The 12,394-nt window shown below is 45.5% G+C and overlaps 1 pseudogene; it reads right to left on the bottom strand.

The window, feature by feature from the left end:
* Positions 1–11,394: 11,394 nt before the first annotated feature.
* LOC131279359 (UPF0235 protein C15orf40 homolog pseudogene) lies at positions 11,395–11,796 on the bottom strand (annotated as a pseudogene).
* Positions 11,797–12,394: the final 598 nt, after the last annotated feature.

Genomic DNA, 12,394 nt, shown 5'->3' with positions numbered 1-12,394 from the left:
ATCTTAGAAGACTCAAGCAAAACTTGGGGTATCTTGATCCCTGAGACTCCAAACCCCAGCTTTTTCATAGCCTTATTCCCACTATATTAATAAATACTTTGATAATGTTCTTCAACATTAAGACTTTCAGTCTCTTGACCATTATGTCTTCTCAGTTTAGCAGCCCCGTCTTGGGCTTGCTTTCTTTCTTTCCTCTCCATGAACCTCATGGTTAATTATCTGGAATATTCTTCCACCAAAACCCCTTTTACTACTGTCCTACTGCCAAACCCACCCTATGATATCTCAACCCTAAATTAATGCTACAATTTGCTTCCTTGACTCCAGTCTTCAAAATAATCAATGCTGGGAATGGCTTCATCCAGTGGATATTTTTAGTCCTTTATATCTCAGATCCTCTTGTCACTTTGACTTACTTCCTTTGAGACTTTTTACTCCCCCAGCTTCTGTAACATTGCATCCCCTTGCCTCTTCTTGAAACTTGACTGCTCCTTTCCTTTCATTATTTGGGCTTCTTTTTCCCACTTAAAGTGTTTCTTAATCTGTGACTTTAAAAAAAAATTCTACACACTTTTTCTCTGTAATCAGATTCACCCACACTCTGATGGAACTCAAGTCTACATCTTCAGCCTGGGCTGACTCACTTTGAAATCTTTTAGCCATAAAAACTCATTTGTATTTACCATTTTCCCCTTTTGGTCCAGGTCTTTTTCTGGATGCATTACTAGTTGGCACTTGGTAATGATCCCTTGGTGCCAAGGAGGCTCATCCCTGGGAGTCATGTCCGACTCCAGGGAGAATGTAGTGTGTTTATATGCTCAGTTTGGCTTGGACAGAGTCCACATTTGAGCAACAAGGAGGTTTTCAGGAGGTAATTCTTAGGCAGTATATAATGCTAGACTAAGTTTCAATTTACAAGAAAAGGTTCATAAGTATAATCATCAATAATAAGTGCCTGATGAGTGCAAGGGCAATGTCTAGTGAAGGAAGATAGACCATTATGAGGAGTTCCATTTTAAGAATATTATTTTTCTTTAAATTTCTTTGCTTTTTGTTTTTCCTTTATATTATAGTTAAGATATTGATTCAAAAAATTAGATGTTGGGGTAGGTTATATTATTCATGATTCTCATTTCAGGACAGTAAAAGACAAGTTACAAAATATTTAAGTAGCAAGGGCCATTGGGTATGATAGGGGTGATACTGTTGGTTGCAGGATATAGTTCAAATTTTTTAGTTTGACATATCTGTTTTCCATGGTCTATTTTTGCACCCTCTCCAGCTTCATATCCCACCGTGTCCTTCCTCCAGACAATACCAAACCACTCTTAGTTCCCTCCTTATATCATTCTACTGATCACTTTTTTGCTTTTGCTAGTGCTATGCTACTTGCCTGGAGGACCCGTCTTTCCCCTTTCATTGGCTAATTTCTGTCCTAGATATTATACCTCTAAGAAGCTGTTCTTCATCCTTCCTCCCTGTGGCAGTTTGGTATTGTTTATGAGTTCCAAAAATTGATATTGGGTTGTGTTTGTAAACTGGCTTGTTCCTCTGGGCTTATTAGATTGTATTAGATTCAGAGGTTTCACTTTTACTTTATTAAATCAAACTTAGGGCTTTTATTTTACCATAATAAAATAATTATGGTGACTCAGTTTGAGTCCTTGCCCCACCCCCCCTCCCCCCACTTTGTGGCCTATATAAACAGATTCTCAATCAAAGAAAGGGAAGTAAATATACAAGGGAGTTTAGTTTTGGATGCTGGAGCCCTGGGGAGAAAACCAAGCCATCCACCTGATAGTTTGCAGCTGAAGAGACCAGAGCCCTGAACAGCTGAGAAAGCCTGGAAAGAAATGAGCTCCAGGGAAAGAGACAAGCCTTATGCCAGCCTACAGCTGAGATCTGAAGAAGCTAGGACCATGGAGTCTTAAGAGGAAGAGGAGGGCTGAACCCTCACAGAGACCAGCAGCCATCTTGCTCCAACACTTGGCAACAGACTTTGGTGAGAGAAGTAACTTACTCTTTGTGGCCTTGTGACTGTAAACTTCTACCCCAAATAAATATCCTTTATTAAAGTCAACATATCTCTAGTATTTTGCATGAGCACCTCTTTGGCTGACTGCTAATACACTCACCTTATCTGGGTTTGAAGCCCCTCCTATATTCTCCAAAAATATCCTGTACATAGTTTTGTATTGCATTGATCTGTTTAGGTGTATTTCTTCTCCCATTAGATTGAAAAGATTTTGAAGGCACGGACTGTTCTTGATCATCTTTGTATCCTCAGTGCTTAGTCTAGCACAGGGTTTGGATATAGTGGTTTCTCAATAAATGTTATTGTTTTAGTTTTCTTGCTGCTAAAACAAATACCATGGAATGTGTTGGCTTAACAATAGGAGTTTATTGACTTACGCATTTGAGGCTATAAGAAGTCCAAAACTGAGGCATCAGTAAGGCGATGCTTTCTCCCTGAAGAAACTATGGCATTCTGGGGCTGCCTGTCAGTGATCCTTAGTCCTTGGCTTTTCTGTCACATGGCAATGCACATGGTCATGTCTTTTCCTTTCTCTTCCAGATTATGTTGACTTCCCGCTTCTGGCTGTCCCCACGGTTTCTCTTTCTGTGGTTTTTGCTATAAGGGCTTCAGTCATAGGATTAAGACCCATCTTCAGTTATGGTGTGGCCCAACTGAACCAACCTCAACAAAAGGTCCTCTTTACAAGAAGTTCATACACACAAGGATAGATTAAGATGAAGAACATGTTTTCCTGGGGACAAATAACTCCAAGTCACCAGCTATTAATTCACATTACTTTCTTCAGTCCATATCAAAGAAGTTACAGATGGTTCTTTCCATCATTTGACTTTCCATTTGGGAGAAGATGTTTGCTTATACCTTACATCAGTTAGAAAGGCTTTAAGCTGCAAGCAACAAAATTAAGAGTGGCTTAATCACATTTATACTTTACTTAACATTTATAGTTTATTCGTCCCAGTAGTCTGATGGTGGGCAATCCAGGGTTGGTTTTGTGCCCCAGCAATGTTTTCAAGGACCCAGACACCTTTAACTCCTCTGCTTTACCATACTTGGGTGCGGTCACCCCTCGGGCTGAAGTGTGGTTTGCTGGCCTGGCAGGGGAGCGGCCGCGGTAGGCCTAATTCCGCTGCCCCCATAATAGGGTGGTTGGTCGGGCCCACCGCCACCCCTGAAGGAAGCTCGGCATGGGCGCAGAGTGCCCTCGGGTCTCCCCTTCTCGGCAGCCATGCTTCCGCGGCCGCCCCTCCTCCCAGATGGCGCCACCCGATGCCTTGTGGGGCGGCACCCTTCTTCCTTCTCCCTGCGCAGGCGCAGGGCAGAAAATTCCAGTCTGCCCTTTTCCCCTCCCCCGACAGCAGCAACAGCCAGGTGTGGGCGGAAAAATCCAGCCCGCCCTTTTCCCCTCCCCCGACAGCAGCAACAGCCAGGCGTGGGCGGGAAACTCAAGTCTGCCCTCCACCCCAGCAACAGCAGCCACCAATCCCTAAACCCTGCCCCTTCCCCCAGCAACAGCGACAGCCAATCCCTAACCACCACCCCTCCCCCGTCCAGTACCGCCCACTGACCTTTCACTGGCAACCAATCAGAACAGGGCGTGGCTTCGACCAATCAGCCTTCCCCAGCCCCTATAAAACTGTTGCCTCTCCCTCAATAAAGTTGGACTTGCGTGTTTACCTTGTCTCCGCGGTAGTTCTTCTGCCGTGCGCCCTCCAGTCCTGAGAGCCCCCGACAAGGGCCTGGCCTCCCTTGTCCCCAGTTCGTCGCCTGCTTCTCCGGGCGACCCCTTCGTCGCCGGCTTCGCCGGGCGACCCCGTCAGCCAAACCGCGCAACCCCTTGTGAGACCGATCCCTCGTCTGCTGCCGGACCGACCCCTCGTCCCAAGTGGGACCGACCCCTCGTCCCAAGCGGGACCGACCCCTCGTCCGCAGCCAGACCCCACCTCTACCGACCGAGCAAGCCGCCGCAGCTGGCGCCCAACGTGGGGCAAAGCAACCCCACCACAGCACAACGTGGGGCAAGGCAACTCCACCACAGCCTCACTCCATAACCTGGCGCCCCCCCCCCTCCTCTCTTCTCACCGTGGGACTTCTCTCGTGCAACATTGCTGCTACCTGAGCCTTGGCTACCTCATATGATCCATGGCGGTCTGGGAGAATCGCTGGATGGCTTTCTCCTTCCATGTCGGGGGCTTATACCGACCCGCTATGATTAAGAGGAGCCTTGGATTTCTCGGGAGCGCGCGCTTGCACGTCTGAAGTAATCCTACCACAGCCCTACCCCCTCCTCTCTTCTCACCTTGGGACTTCTCTCGTGCAACATTGCTGCTACCTGAGCCTTGGCTACCTCATACGATCCACGGCGGTCTGGGAGAATCGCTGGATGGCTTTCTCCTTCCATGTCGGGGGCTTATACCGACCCGCTATGATTAAGAGGAGCCTTGGATTTCTCGGGAGCGCGCGCTTGCACGTCTGAAGTAATCCTACCACAGCCCTACGCCCTCCTCTCTTCTCACCTTGGGACTTCTCTCGTGCAACATTGCTGCTACCTGAGCCTTGGCTACCTCATACGATCTACGGCGGCCTGGGAGAATCGCTGGATGGCTTTCTCCTTCCATGTCGGGGGCTTATACTGACCCGCTATGATTAAGAGGAGCCTTGGATTTCTCGGGAGCACGCGCTTCCACGTCTGAAGTAACCCTACCATAGCCCTACGCTCTCCTCTCTTCTCACCCCTATCTTTTCGCTCTGCATTGCTGCTCCTGAACCTTGGTGACCTCATATGATCCACGGCGGTCTGGGAGAATCACTGGATGGCTTTCTCCTTCCATGTCGGGGGCTTATACCGACCCGCTATGATTAAGAGGCACCAATAAAACTCTCAGGAGCGCGTGCCTGAGCACCTCCTCTCCTGCCTTCACCTCTCCCTCCTCCCCTCCGCGCTTGCTCCCCTTTGCCTTGCTCCACTGCTCGTCGTCCCGCCCTCCCCTCGTCGGGGCCTTCTCTTGGCCCGCGACCACCGTCGGAGCCCCACCGGCTCCGACCCCTCGTCTCACAGCGCACCTTGGCTCCCATCGCCGCGCTCTCAAGGTAAGGGCCCCTTTTCTTATCGGCTCCAAAAGGCCATTAGCAATGGGTAACATCCTATCTGCTAAGCAAGCCCCACAAGTTCGGGCCCTCGCCGGTCTCCTAGACACTCACCGGTGTAAGATCTCTTTCAAACAGCTTCAGGTATATCGGGACCTTCTTCTCCCCTTTAATCCGTGGCTTACCACGTGTCAGCTTTGGGACCCGGACACCTATACTCGCCTTATAGATAGGGTCACTTTTGCTGTGGAGCAGGAAGGTAAAAGATTCCCTCCTGGCTTATTACAGGCAACATGAAGTCCAGAAGAAATCTTGAAGGGTATAATCTATGAGATGCTATATAAAAAAGGATTTAAAAGCAGCTATACCAAGAAAGTAAGAATTATGAGTCAACTGTAAATAAATTATATATTTCTGTTAATGTGTTGTAATTATTCTGTGTTTGTCTGTCTGTTTGCTCAATGTCAACATATATTGTGATACCTCCGGATGGTAAATATAAATTACTGGAAATCTTTAAAAGAGCTCTATTCAAATGGCCAAAAATTAAATAAGCGCTTATATTAATACTTAAGTTTATTATATTAATACATAAGTTTAAATGTTAATAAGATATCTACAATTAAAAAAATTGTAAGTCTTAATTAACAAAATTAACTGTACGTCTTCATAAAAAGTTGTTCTTGCCTAGATTAAAATGAATAACTTATTTTTCTTCACAGGATAATATAAAGAATGTAAAACTTATATGAATATTAAAAAGGTTAAAAGTTTGTAAAAATGCTAACGGAAATGTAATAAGTTTTGCAAAAAGACGTATTTTGTCCTAAAGTAAGATGGCTAATTTTTCATAAACTCTTGAAATTTAATTTGCATGCGGCAAGTGTAAAAGGTATTGTGATAACTTTACGTAAGGGAATGTGTTCTGTAAAGATAAAATTTATCTTCAATAGTTTACATTAAGGTATTAAATGGCTAATTCCAAAAGGTCATTCTTAAATATATATATATAAAACTAAATTGATGATAATAATAATAAAAGGTAATTTTATAACAGGAAAGATTAACAGCAACCAAGCTCCCCTGCCAACTTGCTTTTAGGAAACGGTTTCTAATATTGCATGCTACTAAGTATTTAAAGAAAAGTTATTCTTAAGGAAACAGAGGATGATTTTGTCTTTGCAGCCATTGTCTACTTAGCAACACCCCTCGCTATCAGCCTAGCCACTGTTGCGCCGGACGATTGAAACCTTAAACAAAGACTCCTCCTCACTGTCATCTTCCTATCTATCGTTACTATATTTACTGCCCTCATTCTCCTTCGTTTATAAAGCAGTCTCCTACAAACCACAAAGCTTCTGTCTTAAACATACCATTCTCAACCCTATCCTCTAAATGATCTTCTCACTTCCCCCACAGCCTTTAATACTCTATTTCTTTCTCATAACCTTTGCTTTCTTGATAATATTTTCCGCCATCTGTCTAGCCACTACCACCCCAGAAGATTGTAACCACGGCCCCCCATGCCGCCATCGCTCTCAAGCAGCTCCAGCCCCGCGAAACGGCCCGCAACCTGCTTTCCCCGGCCTGCGGCCTGCTTTCTAGCATCTAATAACGTTTCTGCTTTTAACAGCTCCCCATACTTCTGCGGAGCTTCCTCCTGTCTCGACCTCACTCCTCTTCTCAGCCATCCAAAGCGTCCTTTCTCGTCCCCCGCCCCCCTCCTTTTTTCGCTTGAACCCCTACTGCGTTGCAGATTGGGCCGCCCCATGTCGGCCCGCCCCATTAACATCGGCCTCTCTCGCACCCGTGAAGACTTTGGCCTTCTTATTGTCCTCGCCTACGTCTCCACCACTCCCGACGCTGCCGCCACCACCGTCGCTGGTGCCCTGACGCGACTTGTCCTCACCGCTGCGATCCTCCAGACCATCACACAGTCTGCCTCTACCGCTCTTCGCCGCCAAGAAGAGATCAACTACCTGTAATGCGCTGTCATCCTGGACTTTTAACAAGCAGATGGACCTTATAGCCACCGAGATCAACAAGAATTGGACATTGGCCACCCTTGCTTGCAACGGCAAGATACTGCCCCCCAAATTGTACATTTGTATCCCCGTCATACTCACCTCCCTCTTCAGCCCCGCTTCCCTCATTGCTTACTGCCTCTTGGGCCTCGGCTACTTGTTGCTGCTGCCATCCTGGCCCTTATTTGAAAAGAAGGGGGAAATGCGGTCACCCCTCGGGCTGAAGTGTGGTTTGCTGGCCTGGCAGGGGAGCGGCCGCGGTAGGCCTAATTCCGCTGCCCCCATAATAGGGTGGTTGGTCGGGCCCACCGCCACCCCTGAAGGAAGCTCGGCATGGGCGCAGAGTGCCCTCGGGTCTCCCCTTCTCGGCAGCCATGCTTCCGCGGCCGCCCCTCCTCCCAGATGGCGCCACCCGATGCCTTGTGGGGCGGCACCCTTCTTCCTTCTCCCTGCGCAGGCGCAGGGCAGAAAATTCCAGTCTGCCCTTTTCCCCTCCCCCGACAGCAGCAACAGCCAGGTGTGGGCAGAAAAATCCAGCCCGCCCTTTTCCCTTCCCCCAACAGCAGCAACAGCCAGGCGTGGGCGGGAAACTCAAGTCTGCCCTCCACCCCAGCAACAGCAGCCACCAATCCCTAAACCCTGCCCCTTCCCCCAGCAACAGCGACAGCCAATCCCTAACCACCACCCCTCCCCCATCCAGTACCGCCCACTGACCTTTCACCGGCAACCAATCAGAACAGGGCGTGGCTTCGACCAATCAGCCTTCCCCAGCCCCTATAAAACTGTTGCCTCTCCCTCAATAAAGTTGGACTTGCGTGTTTACCTTGTCTCCGCGGTAGTTCTTCTGCCGTGCGCCCTCCAGTCCTGAGAGCCCCCGACAAGGGCCTGGCCTCCCTTGTCCCCAGTTCGTCGCCTGCTTCTCCGGGCGACCCCTTCGTCGCCGGCTTCGCCGGGCGACCCCGTCAGCCAAACCGCGCAACCCCTTGTGAGACCGATCCCTCGTCTGCTGCCGGACCGACCCCTCGTCCCAAGTGGGACCGACCCCTCGTCCCAAGCGGGACCGACCCCTCGTCCAGAGCTGGACCGACCCCTCGTCCGCAGCCAGACCCCACCTCTACCGACCAAGCAAGCCGCCGCACTTGGGTATTCTTTGCATAAAAATTTGGGGGAGTGTCTTAGTGCAGGTGTGATGTTCCATGATTTTGGGTCTTAGGTTTCTTCCATTTTTTTGCCTTTACCTTGCATGGACCTTGATCTCAAGGTCCAAGATGGAAATTTCTGAATTCTGGGCAGCAAGATGGAGGAAAAGACAAGGAAGGGGGTCAAAGGTATACACATGCCATCTCTTGAGATGGTTCCTGGCAGCTACTACATACATTTCTCCTTACATCTTCATGGCCAGAATTTAGTTTTAGGGGAGGCTGAGAAATGTAACCTTTGGGCAGGTGTTTAAATTTAATTTTTTATTAAATTTCAATGTTTATTTTTGTGGAAGGTCAGAATGAAAATTAGAAATATTTAAGTCTTTGCCAAAGTTCTATTGTACTTTAAAAAATTGGGTAGCCTCTCTTTTTCTTCCTGACTTGTCATATTGCAAATATTGTCTTTTGACTTTGCTCATGGTGTCTCTCATCATAGAGAAGTTTAAAATGATTATGTAGCCATGTCAGGCTTTCTTTCTTTTTTTCTTCATGGTTTCTGGATTTTATGTTTTGCTTAAGCAGGACTTCCCTGTCCATATGCTCTCATATTTTCTTTTGGTACTTTTATACTTTAGATTTTTTTTCACTTTAGCTCTTTCTTATACCTGGCATTTCACATTTGGTATAGTGTGAAGTAGGGATCCATTTTATTTTTCAATTTTCAGGTAATTATTCCAACCCATTTATTAAATTATCTGTCATTTCTCACTCACTTGAAATATCACTTTTATGGTGAACTAAATTCCAAAACATACAAGTCTATTGTGGAATCCCTATTCCAGTTCTATTGAACTGTCTGCTACTAAACTCATACCACAATTTTCTTAAAATTTTTTTAGGAGGTACTGGGGATTAAACTGGTACATCGTATGTGGGAGGCAGGAACTCAACTACTGAGCTACATCCACACCCTGACACAATTTTAATTACTAAAATTTTGTAGTATGATTTTATTCTTTTTTCTCCTTTTCTTTCCCACTCTTTCTTCTTTCTTTCTTTACTTCTGTTTCACCTAGCCAAGTTAGTATGATCTTCTCATGAAGATGAAATAAAACTATGTCCTTCAATCTCTATTTACTTAGGCATAGATTCTTTAATTTCTTTTTTACTCACCTCCCTCTCATTTCTTTGTTACTAAGTGTCACGCCTTTCAGGTCTTGCATTGCTTGGGAACGCTGGGATTAGAATGACTGCCATGTATACTTAAGGTTTTCTTTTTACCTTCTCTTTTTGATCCTTTGGATTCTGAGTAAAATCTTTTATTTCTCTTTGTTGTTGGAATTTTAAGCTATTTTCTCTAGATTTTCTAAAGACATAAAAGCATCATTGACCCCAGGGTTTGTGGATTCACCTCTTCCTATATTTCCTCTTTTATTTATCTTCTTTGACTGCCTAGTTTCTTCAGGATGCATGAAACTCTTCTCTGAATTACTGAGTAGATGACTCTCAGCATTATGTAACTCATGAATGAGTTACATTGTGCTCATTGGTTCCACATGGCCTTGGCCAGGACCTGCTGCTCAAAGTTCTCGCTGAACTGATCCTGTGTGGCTCAGCATGATGATAAATAGGTGCACCTCTCTCTAGGACTCTGCCTTCTCAGGCTCTTGGGGCTACTCTGTGGCTACCTACCCTGACTTCCTCTAATGCCATGAATGTCTGACCAGTGATCTTCTTCAACATTTTATTGGTTCTTACACAGTTAGTCTTCTAGATGAACTTGTACTTTAACCTGTCAGGTTCTATAGAAAAATTCTCATTGGAATTTTCGATTTTATGTTTATCAATTAATGGGAGGGCTATTAACCACATTAACCATGTCGAATCATAAGAATAGATTCAGATAATAGGAACTGAGCTTTGGTGGGTTTTATTGAGTGTGTCTGTGTGTCTGTGTATAAAACACTGGTGTGGGGGAGATAAGCATGGAGGGCTTTCCTTTACAGTGTTATTTCAATGAGAATTTTAAAGGGAGAAGTAAATTTGCTGATTCATTCAGCCATCTTGTACTAAAAATTCAAATAACTTTTATAATCAGATGAAACAATTTATATTTCAAAAGGAATCAAAGGCAAATAAGCCAATATAGTTTGACTTACATTAAAATGTTAATCTATTATGAAGTCATTGAATGCACACTGGAAGGTTGCCATAGTAACGGTTATTTTCATGAAGTATTTTAGATACTGGATTCTTGAGTGATGGCATGCCTTGCTATTCCCTTTAAGGCATTTTTAGTTCTCCCTTCCTTTTGTCTCTTGGGAGAAAGGAAAATGGGAAGGAGACTGTACCTGATACAATTCTTTAATTGAAAGCAATGGAAAATAATTTTGGCTCACTTAAGCAAAATATATATTTATTAGTAGGATCTTGGAATGGATCACCGAGTTGAAGGAAAAGCGGAGGAAGGGGCACTTCAGAGGGGTCAGCAATATGGAGCAACTCTGAGGATGTGGGGAGCACTAATCATGGCCTTTTCTGTGTAACCATAAAGTTGAGTGAGTGCTTACTATTTTCAGTTTTGTGTCTCTATGTACAAAATTCAAATTCCAGGGAGTTTCCTACCCACCACACACACACACACACAGTTTTTTGTTTTTTTTCTTGCAGAGAGATTTTTTTTTTTTTTTTATCATTTTAATTTTTAATCAGGATAAACTACATTCAACCAGGAATCAAGGGCTCTGGGTTCTAGTCACCACCTTGCATGGTGTGATCTTAAGTCTTTCAATTCTGGATACCAGAAGCTCCATCATAAAATGAAAGAAATTAAGTGATGCCATCATGAATATCCTTTCCAACTCTTTTGTTTTGTATTGCCATGAAATCATAGTTACATGCTCCAAGCTGTTTTGGGTCAGGGATTTAAAACCCTATAACCAAAGTACAGCTCTTTTAAATTTTCTACTTTTTTTTAAGTCTTGTTCTTAATTTAAAAATATATTTAATATTCTTCTGTGCATTTAAGTATATTTTCCTACTCAACAGCCTCTTCATTTTTAGCAGTAAAAAAGTTTTTCAAGGATGATTTTTGCATTTCTGGTCTCTATTTGTTTTCAGCTTGGTTTTTTAATTTCTCCAAGATCTCTTCTGGAGTTGTGGAGGCCAAAAGCTTCACCACCTTCTCAGGAGACTTACCACCCTTATCCAAAACCACATCACTCTTCCTGAGTTCTAAGACCTTGGAAAGGTACCGACAGAGCTCAGCATTAGCCTCTCCTGAGGGAGGCGCTGCAGTAGCTACATTTACGGCTTCAGGTGTCAAATCGGTTATAGCGTTTTGCTTGGAGCCAGGTTTGGCATGGATGGCTGTGGTGACACAACCTTTAGGATCAACTGCCACAGGACTAGAGGCAGGAAGAGGTCTCTCTGGTTCCTTGCTCTGGCTTTTACCCTTAACTCTGGTTCTTACAGTCCAAGTCCAAGGCAGGGACCATTTATTATTCATCTTTGTATTCCAGGAAGCAGGAGCTAGTAAGTGTTGGTCTGTGAACAACTAAGCTGGGACGTGTATACGTGTGTGTGGTGGGAAAGGGAGAAGGAACCGCAGTGACTCTTATTTACATGCTTACTGTGTGACAGAAGCTGTGCTCAAACGTTAACTCATTCAACAAATATTAACTATGCACTGGGCAGTCTGTTAGGCAGTGAACATGTGAAGATGAGCAAGAACACGTGGTTCTTGCCTTCAAGGAGCTCGGCCTGCAGTGAGGGAGAAGAACAAGGGTATTTACAATAACGTGTGGTTGTGCTGTACTAAGTGCATGGGTAAGAAGAGGCAGGCACAGGGCATCCCCGCGCGCAGGGAAGGCGGCAGCCCGCCTTGAACACCAGCAGGAGGCGATGCTTGAGTCCTAGAAGTGGTTGGAGTTAGACCCGCCAGCGTGGTGGAAGGGAGATGGGAGTGGTGTTTCCTGGACAGAAGGGATGCCGTTTCGTGAGGGAACGGAGGCGGACTGCAGAGCAGGGTTTCCCCGGGAAGCACGAGCTGTTTGGCGCCGCTGGACCCGGTGGCTGGTGGAGACCGAGAGAGGAGGCCGGAGAGC

The sequence above is a fragment of the Dasypus novemcinctus genome, chromosome 8, assembly GCF_030445035.2.
Source record: "Dasypus novemcinctus isolate mDasNov1 chromosome 8, mDasNov1.1.hap2, whole genome shotgun sequence".
Lineage (NCBI taxonomy): Eukaryota > Metazoa > Chordata > Mammalia > Cingulata > Dasypodidae > Dasypus > Dasypus novemcinctus.
This window is presented reverse-complemented; position numbering and strand designations above follow the sequence as displayed.